Source organism: Oryctolagus cuniculus, chromosome 14 (assembly GCF_964237555.1).
Source record: "Oryctolagus cuniculus chromosome 14, mOryCun1.1, whole genome shotgun sequence".
Taxonomy (NCBI): Eukaryota; Metazoa; Chordata; class Mammalia; order Lagomorpha; family Leporidae; genus Oryctolagus; species Oryctolagus cuniculus.
The window spans coordinates 52,324,954-52,340,112 of NC_091445.1; the positions used below are offsets into that span (position 1 = coordinate 52,324,954).

At 37.4% G+C, this 15,159-nt stretch overlaps 1 long non-coding RNA gene across 1 annotated transcript in view; it reads left to right on the forward strand.

Moving 5' to 3' along the window:
- LOC103349593 (uncharacterized) overlaps positions 1 to 14,331 on the forward strand; it is an 81,306-nt gene extending 66,975 nt beyond the window's left edge. Inside the window, exon 3 of the long non-coding RNA XR_007922491.2 lies at positions 13,859 to 14,331. This is a non-coding gene — a long non-coding RNA (uncharacterized lncRNA). The remainder of the gene's footprint in view (positions 1 to 13,858) is intronic.
- The last annotated feature ends 828 nt before the right edge of the window (positions 14,332 to 15,159 follow it).

Sequence of the window (15,159 nt, forward strand, 5' to 3'; positions counted from 1 at the left end):
TGGGAGTGAATCAGCAAATGGAAGACCTCTGTCTCTCTTTGTCTTTCCCTCTCTCTTTTTATGTAACTCTGCCTTTCAAATAAATAATAATAATCTTTTTTTAAAAAAATAACTTGGAATGATTTTATTAGAAAATTGGTGACAAGGATATGTGGGGAAAAAGTGAAAGGATAGACCTCTCTGAATGGTCAAAAGACATGAAGATATTTGCTTTCCAAACATCTCACTAAAAGTTGAACCCAACAGAAAAGAACTTTATTAACCAAATGAGGAGGATAATACACTCTTCACATACCAGTAAGTTTCTTTCCCTCTCCATGTTTGCTGTTAGGAACCCAATGGATTCATAAAAAAGTGTCTATGGTGGCAAGGACAGATGCTGTGCTTGAGTTCAGCAACATGGGTTTCCAGTTGCCAAAACTGTGTTAGCTATGAACTTCACTGAGTGTTCAGTCTACTGAGATAATAAACCAGTGACTGGTGGCAAGAGAATTACATGGAACCCCATCTATCATTAAAGGGAAAGCATTTTATCCTTGCTGGAACAGGGACTTTTCCTGGGTGTGGATTTTCCTTCCCTACATACAATACTTCTGACAAACCTGCCACCAAAGGATTCCACTGATTAGTTCTGGCCAAAAATTCACTTCACAGTCAAACAAGAGCAGTAATGGGCTGAAATTCATAAAATTCATTTGTTTTATCATAATCCCTGTGAATCTGGAGCAACTGGCTCGGAAGAACGCAGGAAGGGCTTTATGAAGAGGCAGGTACAATTGCACCTGCAGGTACAATTTTCACAACAAGGTGAAAATGCCTTGCAGGGCTGTGCATGGTTCTCCAGAAGGCCATATATACTGGAATGACTGTCTCTGTATGGTAATACTTTTTTCATTGCCAGGATTTCTGAATCCAAGAATCAAAAGGTGGAACTGGGAATAGCAGGATTCACCATTACCTTTAGTGATACGTGAGCAAAGCTCTGCTTTCTTTTCCTATGACTTACAGTTTTAAGGTAGAATATTCCATTTCCAAGGAGGAAAGCTTCCGCTAGGAGACACAGTAGTGAATCTGCTGAACTGAAAGTTAAGATTGACATCTAATCACTTTGGTATCCTCAAGTCTCTGAATTAACAGGCACGGAGTTACTGTATGGTGTTGAACATAGTGATTTATCTAAGCTGCTAAGGGGAAATTGGACTATAGTTTCACAATCTTTGGTGAGGAGAAGCGAGAAGCATATGGTGTAACAGGAACTGTGATTAAAGCCATTAGGAAATTACAGTAACTCAATCCATGAAGAACTAAAAATGGCCCACACACTTTCTGAATGAGAGTTTAGGTCATCTTAGTAGGTAAGCAATGATAACCAGATGAAAAGTTTATTGAAAGCAAAGGGAATACAGAACGTGTAGTTATAAATACCAGCTATGATCATGTGACCAGTTACAAAAACCAGAGTTTTACTTGAATAAGTATTTACTTAATATTTCATTTTTACCTTTATATATATACACACACACACACACACACACACACATATTAAGCAAATACCTTTTTTCTGGTCTCTTATTCTTATATCATGTAATATATAAAATATCTTATAAAGTATTCAAAATTATTAATTTTATATCATAATTTTTAAGTTATGGGATATTTTGGAAATGAATAAGCATTTTTAAAGTCTTTATCTCCTCTTCTATGAGACCAGATTATTGCATTTTTGTTTTTTTCATATCTATTACATCATGTTAGGGAGAACTATACTTTGTCATTGTACTTACTTGGATATTAATTATGATTTAAAGATATTCCTATGGGTACGAAGTTCACTACAGTTAGATTTTTGATGCTTACTTTAGGTGTCAAGTTGACTAGATTAAGAGATACCCACATAGCTAGTAAAGCATTATTTCTGAGTATATCTGTGGCAGTATTTGCAGAAGAGACTGAAATTTGAATCAGTAGACTGAGGAAACATCTATGTTCACCCAGTGTGATCAGGAAGCATTCAGTCCGCTTGAGTCTTAGAACAACAAAAATGCAGAGAAAAGGCAAATTATTGCTCCCTCTTCTGTAAATAACAAAAGCTTCATATGCCAGTGGCTATAAGAATACCATATTCTCCTGATTTTGGGCATTGAGACTTGCAACAGAGGCCTGACCCCTTGGTTCTCAGGTCTTTGTCATTCAGCTAGAAGTTACACTATTGGTTTCTCTGATTCTGAGATATTTAGACTTGGACTGTGAAATGCTAACAGCTTTCTTGGTTTTCTATTTTGAAGATCACCTATCATGAGACTTCTGAGCTTTCAAAATTTCATGAGTCGACTTCTCTAATGAATCTCTTCTCTAATTATCTAATATTTACCTCTCTACCTATCTTCATCATCCCCTATCTACTTTTCTATTATCAATCTCATATTTGGTCTACTTTTTTTGTAGAACAATGAATAATAAAGTTTGCATAAGCTTTTCTTTATTTGAGAAGTAGAATTACAAAGAGTGAGAGAGGGAGACAGAGAGAAAGGTCTTCTATCTGCTGGTTCACTCCCCAAATGGCTGCAATGGCCCAGAACTGGGCCAGTCCAAAGCCAAGGAGCCAAGAGCTTCTTCCAGGTCTCCCATAGGAGTGCAGGGACCCAAGCACTTGGGCCTTCTTCACTGCTTTCCCAGGCTATAGCAGAGAGCTGGATCAGAAGAGAAGCAGCCAGGACTTGAACCGGCACCCATGTGAGATGCTGACGCCACAGGCGGAGGATTCCAGGCAGAAGGTTTACCTACTGTGCCACAGCAATGGCCCCCGTGATATTCTTTTCATTAGACTTTGAAGCCAGCTCTAAATAAAGTCTTCTTATCTACCTCATTCATTAATTTAATTAATATTTACTCGGCTCTGCTTATTTGCAATACACTTTTAGGTAATGAAAATATAATAGTGAATAAACATGTCATGGTCCCTGCAGCCTAGCAGGAACTCACATGTTCAACAGAGAGTCACACAAACAAGAAACTGCAAATAGGATAAGAGATATGGAGAGGGTCATGCTGATAGGAGTGCATACATTACATGGAAATCACTTAGACAAGGATTCTAGTGTAGATTTCCCTGAGAAAGTAATGGTTGAACTATTTATCAACTATGTGAGAACTGGGTGCAGTGGACAAGCGGTGGAAGGAAATTCATGCAACACGAACAGCCTGGAATATGCAAATTGAATCTGAAAAGAAGGGAGAATTAGAAGAGCAAGGATCATGAGGGGACAACATCTTACTATCTGAGACTTGTGAAGTAGACATCAGATGATTCAAAGCCTGGCAGACCAGGCTAAGATTTCAGTCTTGTTCTTTGATATAATCCTGTTCTATGTTCTCACAATTAACTTTCAAAACATTCCTAGGTTGGCCATGTGAATTACTTGTATCTCAGATTACAAGTCAGCATTTTTCCTCCTGTAACTCATGTCTGTATTCTTTTTTTTTTTTTTTTTTTTTTTTTTTTTTTTTTTTTTTTGTAGAATTATAGACAGTGAGAGAGAGAGAGACAGTGAGAAAGGCCTTCCGTTGGTTCACTCCCCAAATGGCTGCCATGGCCAGCGCTGCACTGATCCGAAGCCAGGAGCCAGGTGCTTCCTCCCAGTCTCCCATGCGGGTGCAGGTGCCCAAACACTTGGGTCATCCTCCACTGCCTTCCCGGGCCACAGCAGAGAGCTGGACTGGAAGAGGAGAAACCGGGACAAGAACCTTGCACCCACATAGGATGCTGGTGCCGCAGGCGGAGGATTAACCAAGTGAGCCAGCCCCTTATGTTTGTATTCTAACAGGAATGTTGGTATCATGCATGTTAAAAATTTTAAAAGGAAACATATGTTATGCATGAAAAAGTAAAACAAGATAAATAGTGGTGAATGTGTCTTAAGGGCTGGTGCTGTGGCACAGTGTGTTAAAGCTCTGGCCTGCAGTGCCAGCACCCTGTATGGCGCTGGTTTGAGTCCTTGCTGCTCCATTTATGTTCCAAGTCTCTGCTACGGCCTGAGAAAGCAGTAGAAGATGGCCGAAGTCCTTGGGCCCCTAGACCCATGTGGGAGACCTGGAAAAGCTCCTGGTTGCTGCTTCAAATGAGCTCAGCTCTGGCCATTGCAACTATTGGGGAGTAAACCAGCTGATGGAAGACCTCTCTCTGGCTCTACCTCTCTGTGTAACTCTTTCAAATAAATAAAAATAAATAAATCTTTAAAAAATTTAAAACAGTTAATATTTATTGTAAATATAAGGATGGCTAAAATTTTTATAAAAGGTTTTCCATGTATGAAATCTTATTTCATATGAATGATATTTGAAGAAAATTGATCAAGTATGTATTTGAACAATATGACATTTCTGATAAAGTTCAGAGTAGCTTCAATGTTTTCTGATACCATAGTTTGTGAACTCAGGGTTATATCTTTATATTGCAAGGACATTATGAATTATGCAGATCCTTTTGGAGGAACCTCAGAGGAGCAGTAGTCACATAGTTATACATTGACAAACCTGAACTTATTGCAAAGGATATTTAGTAATATTTATTATTTCTGACATTTCAGCATAGAAACATGAAAATTATCAGTTTCTATTTTCAAGGAGAAACAGTAGAACTTGTGATTGATAAATAGCCTAATATGTTAAGCTCATCCGGAGACCTCTTTAAGTCTAATGAAAGTGTGTACTGTTCAGAAGAAACAGATGAAATCCAGCTCTCTTCTAATCCCATCTCAATCTATCATCACAGAAAATATTGACTGTTTTTCTTTAACATGCAGCTGTCAACTTTCTAACTATGAGTCTAGATTTACATTAAAATTTTTATTTCCTACCTATTCATTTTCATCTAAAACACTTGTTCCATGAAACAGCTTTTGGTATCTGAATGGAAAGCAGGATATGCAATTTCATCAGACCTGTCAGTGGACATGCATAAGCTCAACAGATAGTATTTGCTAAATTCAAGGGAAGATATTTCTACTCTTAAAAATTGGAAAACTAGGGGCCAGCATTGTGGTGCAGTGGGGGCTGCCTGTGATGCCAGCAACCATGTGGCAATGATGTCTTGAGTTCTGACTATTTTGTTTCCAAATCCAGCTTCCAGCTAATGTTCCTGAGAAGGCTGCATAAGATGGCCCACGTACTTGGACCTTTGCCATCCATATGAGAGGCCAGAATAGATTTATTGGCTCCTCACTTCATCTTGCTGTAGCCCTTGTTGTTGCGACCATTTGAGGGAGGGAACCAGTGGAAGGAAGACCTCTCTTTCTTTGTCTATCCCTCTCTCTCTCTGTCACTGTCACTACAACCCATTCATTTTTTGTTAAAGATTTATTTATTCATTTGAAAGGCAGAGCTACATAGAGGCAGAGTGAGAGAGAGAGAGAGAGAGAGAGAGAGAGAGAGAGAAGAGAGAGAGAGAGGTCTTCAATGTGCTGGTTCACTCCTCAGATGACTGCAACTGCTGGAACTACACTGATCCAAAGCCAGGATCCAGGAGCCTCCTCTGGGTCTCCCTCCTGGGTTCAGGGACCCAAGGACTTGGGTCATCTTCTACTGCTTCCCCAGGCCACAGGAGAGAGCTAGATCAGAATGGAGCAACCAGGACTCAAACCAGCACCCATATGGGATGCCAGCACAGTAAGCAGTAGCTTTACCTGCTATGCCACAGCGCTGGCCCCAACCCATTCATTTTGAAGGTCATATTTACCACATCAATAAGAAAATTATGTATAAATGTCTATAAGGATCCTGCCTCTCTCCACTGCAAAGGATTGTTATACATTATTATACTTTCAAAGTCTGTATTTCTCACTTGGGAAGTAGGTCAAATAAGAAGAGTGCATGGATTGTTCTGTAGACATCAAGAAAATTCAGGTTCTGTAGATGGCTTCAGAGACATTGGTCCAGGGGCCATTGTTATGACACAGCAGGTAAAGTTGACACCCTTGATTCAGGCATTTTGCATTGGAATTGATTACATAAAATGTTTACACATAAGTATCTTATCAGGAACATTAGAAACTCAAAATTTTGAGGGGAAATTAATGTCAGTCTCAAGATTTTTGTATGTATTTAGATGACTTAATTCAGCAATTCTGAGAGTAGAATAAAGAAATTTTCAGCAAGTCTTCAAAAATTTCACTCCTGGGACCTCTTAGAATGGTAAGATTCACAAAAGTCAATGCTGAAACATAGAAGCAAGAAAATGTACAATCCTGAAAACACAGCACTTGACAAAGAAAAATTGTAAAGAGAACTCTCAAAATGAGGGTAAAGGAAATGGCAGAACTGGAGCATTCTTGAATCTACAATTGGTTCAGACTTGAGCAAGGAAAGGAAATGCTTACTAGTTGGAAAACAAAATGCATATTTCAGGTAGACCATGCATTTTTTAGTTTGTGATATAGTATTGAGAGCCTGTTTGAGGCTACTGGTCAGTATGAAAAATTAGGAATAGCTAACAGAGAAAACAAATAAGATGCAGTAAATCCAGGGAAAATGAAAAAGTAGTAGAATTAAATAAATGTAAACATATTTACAATGCCTTACCTGATGTGAAGGAAATGATATTTGCATAGTCATAATATCCAAAATCTGAAAGCTAATTTAACCACAATTTTTAATATGACTGTATTGGATAGAAATGGAGAAACAGAAAGGGGGAGAATCTGGCAGTTTTTTGAACTGACGGAAACAGAACAGCAAGTTAGGAGATTATGCTTAGTGATTACGCTTATATAAAATGCCAATATAATATTATTACTAAAAAAGGAGAATTATATACCACATGGAAGAAATATAATATGAAAGTAACATAATGATCAGACCTGATTGTAGGATAATATATTACTAATATATTGGGAGTTTTTTCTTTTGCCTTCTGATTTCATTCATTTTGTGGTTTAAAATATATTTAAATTACCTACAATAATGTACATTCTCCTTCCTAATTGGCTTGAAGCAACGCAGATTTCCCATTACTCAATAGGTCTAAGCAGGACATTGTCAGGCTTGTTTTCTATTCTGAGTCTTAGTTAATTATCCCCTCTAAGGGATGTGGAATAAGTGAACACTAACAGATTCTCCAAATGTGGCTAAGAACCCATGCAGAGAACCATTGCCTTGACAGGAGGGATGAAGAATGAAAGCAGATCACTTCCAAGTTGTCAGGGACCTGAATTAGAACTGGAACAGATTTTAAAAGTGTGAGCCAAAGAGCTTTGTGCTTTTGTAGCTGAAGTTGATGGATCAGAGTAGCCAGTTCCAACTTACTTCCATCAGTGTAGAGTGCTATGGTCAGAGGAGAAAGAAGTACTGAATGTTTGGCTATGAATATTTCCTAAAATATACACATACACTCTGATATTTTGATGTGCATCTATACAGTGAAATAATTACTGTAGTGAAGTAAATTAACATAGCTCTCATCTCAAAATGTTACCCTTTTTTTGTACATTTTGAAGTTGATACAGCATACCAGAAGTTGAAAAATAGTAGCTTATGAGCCAAATCTAGCATAATGCCTGTTTGTGTACGGCTATTAATATTTTCAAGTGCTTTAAAAATCAGAATATTTTACAATGCATGAAATTAATAAGAAATTTAGACTATAATGCCCATAGATAAAGCTTTGTTGAAATACAGACATGTCCAGTGATTTGCATATTGTGTCTCGATGCTTCCATGCTCCACAGCACACTTGAGCAGTTGCCTAAGAGACTAGAAAGCCATAAAGACTGAGTTTTACCATTGGGTTCTCTAAAAAAAAAGTATGCTGACTCTGCTACTGTAAGAAAATATATGCCATTGAGATGTTTAACTGTTTGATCTCTGTCAAACATATACCAAGAAGGAATCCATTCACTGTGGGGAACAGTGAAAATATTGAACAAGTTACAGAAATTAGCACAGCAAACCTTCAATATTTGTGTATGCTATTGCTGTCAACTAAGAAGTGTAATCAATATGTATAGACAAAGCTCACCCAAAATCAGATATCAAATTGGACTTGGGGGATAATTAAAGCTTAATTGTGTATGGACTAATTTGGCTGCCCAGGAACTGGGTGTGTTTATGAACTGGTGAGATAAGAGTGCTTCTGTGGACTGCAGAAGGATTCTTTAGAAGAGGATGAGCACGAGATTATAAAAACTACCACTTTGCTGATACCATGTCCTGTGCAACGGTCACTGGGCAATTAGTTTATATTAGTTTCTTCCAAATGGAAGAAGTGAATATTCAACTGGGGACTCAAAATAAGTAAACAGGAATTTAACTGGAGAAGAATTCAGTGTTAGAGCAGTAAAGATGATGGGAGCCTTAGAAACTCGATTCCTTTGCAGTTACTTTCCCCTGGTTATTTGAGAGAGCCAAAGGGTCAGAAAATCCTAAATTAGGCAAAATTAGGATGAAATTGTTCTATAGGAGAGGGGCTCCTTCCTTACTGTAGTTTTCTTATATTTGGTAATTTTTGAATGGATCCTAAGAATTCTTCAGATTATCATAACCCTTCATATAACATACATTTACAAATGCATTCCTAATGCTTGACAGCTTCCCGTTCTTTGTAACAATGAGAGAAAACTGAGGAGAGAGCCCACCAGGAGATCTTCTCAGTCAGTCCTGCAGAAAATGTATGTGCACCAAATTAGAAATGAACGTAATAAAGGATGGCTGATTAAGAATTGTTGCCAGAAGCTTGAATAAACACTTTCTAATCCGCCTCCTCCTATGAATGTCTGGTGGGTGTTTTACAACTAACTTGTTCCTCAATAAACCACAGGTAGTGGCTAGGAGAGGATGCTTCACAGGAAATATCAACACAGCTAACATTGCTCCCAGCAATGTAGCATATCGTGCCCTTCCCCCACCTCCAAGTTCACCAGTTATAAATCTGGAGATGATGCCTTTCAGAGAACAATCCTGCACAAGGAAATTGTGGGATGTTTGACAGGGAGACAAACACACACACACACACACACACACACAGGTTTGTTCACTCTTGACCAAATATTTCTTGAGCACTATTATGTTCAGGATAGCAACAGTTTAAAAGTGGAGTCATGTTTGGTGAATGCCATTGCCTTTAATGCGTGCTATTGGCACAGATAGTGAAGGAAATCTTACGACATCTTGGCTGTTTCCAGGGTTGGCAGTTCTGTGACTACAGTTCTGAGAGTAATTATGCAACAGATAATGAAGTAAGAGAAAATGGAAGTTAAGGAAAGAAAGAGCAAAACTGAAAGAATTAAACAGAAATTCTAAAGGAAAGAAAGAGCTGAAAATTTACATTCCTAGAATGTGAGGAAAAATTTGTAAAGGGAGAACTTTTGAAAATATCCCAAGATGATGTATAACATGCTTGTTGAGTTAATAAAGTTACAGGCCAGCGCTGTGGTGTAGCAGGTGAAGCCGCCGCCTGCAGTTCCCGCATCCCATATGGGCGCTGGTTGGAGTTCTGGCTGCTGTACTTCTGATCCAGCTCTCTGCTATGGCCTGGGAAAGCAATGTACAAGTGCTTGGGCCCCTGCATACATGTGGGAGAACCGAAAGAAGCTCCTAGCTTCAGATCAGCCCAGCTCTGGTTGTTGTGGCCATTTAGGGAGTGAACCAACAGGTGGAATACTCTCTCTCTCTCTCTCTCTCTCTCTGTCTCTTTCTCTGCCTCTACCTCTCAAATAAAATAAATAAATATTCAAAAAAAAATAAAGTTGATATGCTCACAAATTTTACATTCTGGGGGAAGAGTAGACAGTTGATGTAGCAGTTAAGATACCATTGAGACACTCACACCCCATATCAGAGTGTCTGGGTTTGAGTCCTGGCTCAGCTTATGATTGCAGCTTACTGTTAATGTGCACCCTGGGAGGCAGTGGAGACCATTAAAATGCTTGGACCGTTGCCAGCTATGAGTGAGTTTGATGGCTTTGACTTCAGCTTGACCCATTTTCAGCTGTTGCTCTCATTTGTGGTATGAACCAGTGGATGGAAGATCTCTTTCTGTCTGTCTCTGTATTCCTGTCTTTCTTTATCCCCTTGTCTCTACCTTTCAACAAAATTAATCAATTAATTAAAACAAAAGGATTATGCTAAGTATCAGTGCTTGTCCTCAGTGATTAAGGTCATATGACATGTGAGTCTCATATGAGAGGTTCTGAGTTTCAGTCCCAGCTTTATTTCTGCTTCCAGCTCCTGCTAATGCACACACTGGGGAGGCAGCAGGTGTTGACTCAAGTAGTTGGGTCACTCTCACCCACATGGGTGACCTGAATTGGATTCCAGCTCCTGGCTTTGGCTTGGCTCAGCTTTGGCCATTTTGAGCAGTGTCTCTGTCTCTCAAATAAAGCAAACAAATAAACAAAAATTATTAAAAGAAAAAAATTACAACGATAATGGGCATTTGCCCAGTGACTAAACTGCAATTCAGGATGCACATGTCCCATTTCTGAGTGTCTGGAAATGATGCCACCTCCATGCCTAACTCCAGCTTCCTGCTAATACAGAGCCTGGGAGGCATCTGCTTGACTCAGGTAATTCAACATCTACCACCCATGTGGGAGGCCTGAATTAAGTTCCTGGATCCTGGCTTTGCCCTCCAGTTCAGTTGTTTTGGGTATTTGTGGAATGATCCAGTAGATGCGAGCTCACTCTCTCTCTCTTGCTCACTGTACCTCAAATGAATAAATACTTGAAAAGATATATAGTGATTAAACTTTCCAGATTTTCTAATTTTTTTATCTATAATCACTTTGACTTCAGGACTGAGTTGATCTATGGATGTCCAACTCTAGTTTATAGTCCTATGAGTAGCTCTGTAAATTTCCATTTTTACAAACATGTATATATGTATGCATTATCTCATTGATGCTGTAATTTTAACTTCATTATAGTTTTCTCTTTAATAATTTTAAAGAAGACTCTATTTACTTTTCTACTTTAATTCAAAATTTTCTGACATAAATATTGTAATGACTAATTTTTCAGGTCTGTGTTTGTCCAAATTATGTTGGTGATAAGCTTAATTTTAACTTTTAGAATTGCTTAGTTTTTGATGTGATCTCTGAAGTAAACTTTATATTTACTTTTCAAAGTGAGTACTAATTAGTCTTAATTAATTAATAAGCAGTATTAATTACTTTATTATTAAAAATTCAACATATATAATGCAAATTCATTTGTTCCCTTTTCTTGATTTTATTGTCATAATCTTGGGGTTAGTCTTTTCTGTCAATGATAATTAAGCATTTATTTTTATAAAAATCCATTCTGTTTTAGAACTATAATATTAGTTATTTAAAACTGGTTCTGTTTCTAAATTCATTGACTTCTCTAAATTACTTCATAATTTGTATTTTTATTCTTCAGATATAGTTACATATTGATTGGTTTTACTTTTCCAATTTTTAGGGACCAAAATATTCATTGATTCACAGTAATCTAGATTTTTGTTTCTATCTTCATCATTCCTGAATTACAACTTGCCTTAGGAGAGAATCAGTCATTCTCAATTGTTGGGTCTTTGTGAATCTGCATACCCTGCTTCCTTGGGTCGGTATCTAGTGCTTCTAAGGAGAAGGGGTGACTTCAGTTTCATTTTTCTAGGTTTCCAAATTGTGCTGAAATGGGCTTCTGAAATTTTTGGCAATTCTTTTTCAATCTTCAGTTCAATAACTTTATTAAGTCAACCAATCAATATTTTTCTATAGCTGTTTATCTCTTTGCTTTCTACTTTTCTCAGATTGAGGTGAGTCCTCCTTAGTAGCATTCAGCTCTAGAAAGGCTACTTAAAATTCGAATTTGTTGTTCTTGCTATTTCTCTTGGTAAGGAACAGCAATCTCTATGCTGGATTTACATTAGTTATCAAAATCATAGTTTTGGTTTTAATGTTGTTAATTAATTATTATTTTTCCTCCAAATCAGATCTGATTTCCTCAGATGAGTTCCCAATGGCTGTGGTTTGTTTTGATGTTCTAAGTCTACTATTACTATTGCTGGTCATGTTCGCAAATCATAAAATTGCATTTCCATCTTAATTTCTTTCATAAATTTTTCTTTGTATGCCTTCATTTACTTTATTACTCATTTTAGAGTACATTTTTAGGAATTACTGAGAGAGTAAGTAGTTCTGGCCTGATGTTTCATTTTGTTTCTATTGCAATACATCCAACACACTGTATCACCATAGTATTTGACACTTCCCCACCGCTCCATTCTTTGCTACACTTGCAAAGGAGTAATGTATGATTCATTTTGCTGTTGTGCTCTTCATTTAGTTTATTAATCTTCCAAGAGGTGAAGTTGTGTCTGTGCCTACTCTCTTTTTTTCTTAAGCATTTATTTATTGCCATCTACTTGAAAAACAGAAAGACAGAGAGAAAGATCTTCCTCTGGTTCACTCCAGGTTGGAGCTAGGAGCCCAGGACTCTATCCAGGTCTTGCATGTGGGTTGCAGGGGTCCAAACACTTCAGTAATCATCTGCTGCCTCGAAGGAAGCATTAGCAGGAAACTAGATTTGAAGTGGAAGAGCTAGGACTCAAATTTATACTCTGATAGGGGATGAAGGCATCCAAGGCAGCCACTTAATCCATTGAACCATAGCATGCTCACCTCTTTGCCTAATCTTTGACCAAAAATCAATGATTAAAATTGCCTTATAATTTTCCTTGGGTATGTAAACAGATTTTGATATTTTTCACAGTGATAATTCTCAGTGACAATACTTTGTATATTGTGTCCTGTGCTTGCAATGCCTTGAGTTTGTAACACACTAGGAAACTTACATGCTAGGAAATATCCTTTCAAAATAATCATCACAGCCTTTATGTAAATTTTACAGCAATTCTTTACTGTAGGTTCAGTTAATTTAAGGCACATTGTATCCCATTCTGAGAACCCTCTGATTATGGTTTAACCTTTATTAGCACTTCTCATGGAATTTATCTTCTCACAAGACTTGTGTCCTGGTTCAGAAATTCTTTCCCTGATGCTCTGTTTTAGGTATTAATTTATAGGTGACAGAACTGTCAACAAAATCCTAGGCCACTTCCATTGTTCTTTAGAAGCAAACAAACAAGGGAAAGTGTTTGGCTGAGAGGTTAACACACCTTTCAGAATGCCTGCACCTGACATCAAAGTGCCTGGCTTCCAGTCCCAGCTCAGCTCCTGATAGCATGAGTTTCTTGCTCATGCACACACTTGGAGGCAGTGGGTGAGGGCTCGAGTAATTGGGTCCCTGCCATCCGTATGGGAGACTTATATTGAGTTCCTTCCTGGATTCAGCTTGGCTTAACTCTGGCTACTGTAGTTATTTGGATTGTGGACAAGTGGATGGTAGTATGTGTTTTTCTCTTTCTCTCTCTCTCTCTCTGTCTCCCTCCTCCTGCCTTCCCTCCCTCCCAAAGGAATAAAATGGTTACCTATATTTTAAAAATTATTTTATTTAAAAAAGATTTATTTATTTTTTGAAAGGCAGAATTACAGAGACAGAGAAGGAGAGACAGATATTCTCTCTGCTGGTTCATGCCCCAAATGGTCAGAATAGCCCGGGCTGGGCCAGGCTGAAGCCAGGAGCCAGGAGCTTCATCCAGGTCTCATTGGGTGAAATGGCCCATGTACTTGCATCAACATCCACTGCTTTCCCAGGCAAATTAGCAGGGAGGTGGATCAGAAGTGGAACAGCTGAAACTCAAATGAGGACATCTTTGAAATGAAGGCATTATAGGCAGTGGCTTAACACACTATACCACAATGCTGGCCACTGATATCTACACTTAAAAAAAAAAAAAAAAAAGCAAACAAGCTAATTAACATATATTCCTTTCTCCTTATAGCTGAAGCATTCTACTCATTGAACAACATCTCTTCATGCCATTCACTCTCCAGTCTGGATCCAATCATTCTACATTGTTTGCCTATATTATAGCATAACTTTATAGCATAAAAATATATATGTATATATGCGTGTGTGGACATCTGCATGCATATTTATACTTCGTCTTTATTGAAAAAATAAAATATGTAATGTTATTATCATAAATAGAACAACCCAACAAAAATAACAGAATGAATTTCAAATCAGTGAAGGAGATAAACACCTGTCATGGCTAATTTATTTACCCTTTTTTTTTTCTATTTTCAACAAAATGTCAAAGAACATTCAGATATTACCAAAATGTTTTCATCCTTCTGTGTCAGAAAAGCACTGTACTTTCTCCCAACATAAGTACATCATACAGTGAGGTAACAAAGTTGAATGGGAACAGAGTAGAAAGTTATTTTCTCTAACTAGGCAAAGGCTTCAAGTGCGGGGATGTGTCTTCATCATTTTGTAATATTATATGATTTAGAATTATTAATTATGGAAATACAACCATACATAGATCTCTTAATTTTATCTGGACTAATTTCAGTAGTAGTCAGTAGTATTTCTATACTCTACTATATACTGGGTATATTAAACACTATACTCCATTGTATAGTACCAATATAAAGAGCAAATTCAGATACCTTTCAAAAAAGATTATTCAAACAAATTGGAAACCATAATTCACTGTGATAATAAAATGAGATTTATCACTCATAAAGGTAATAGCATTATGCTTTTGATTATAATATAAATTAAAAATGTTATCTCAAAAACTAAAAAAGGAAGAGAAAGGGGAAGGGAGGCAAGGGAATATCATCATCTTAGAATTGTATCAATAAGAAAGTAAACAAATCGAGATAAAATTTTTAGAAGTCACATTTATCTATTTATTATTATTTTCTGAGAAAGTAAGTTACCATTATGTAGTATGGAGTGTGAGAGGACTTTATGTACAATTGGACCAAGTGTATTTTGGAACAGAGATGGAGTAGGCAATGATCAAATTACAAGCTGTAACTTTTCACAGAGAAAAATAAGAGATTGAGAGGCAAATGAGGTTTTAGAAAGGAGATCTCGCCAATGTCACATTTTACCTGAGGTTCTTGTAGTAAATATTCAGGCTTTCAAATTTGATTCATGAATATCAATGCAATACAGTCTTTAATATGAAGACTGCAGATCATCAAATTATCACAGTTGAGAGAATTAAAGGTGTGCATGTGAAATTCAGTAGTCTTAAGGTTCATAGCCATTTCATTGCCCCTT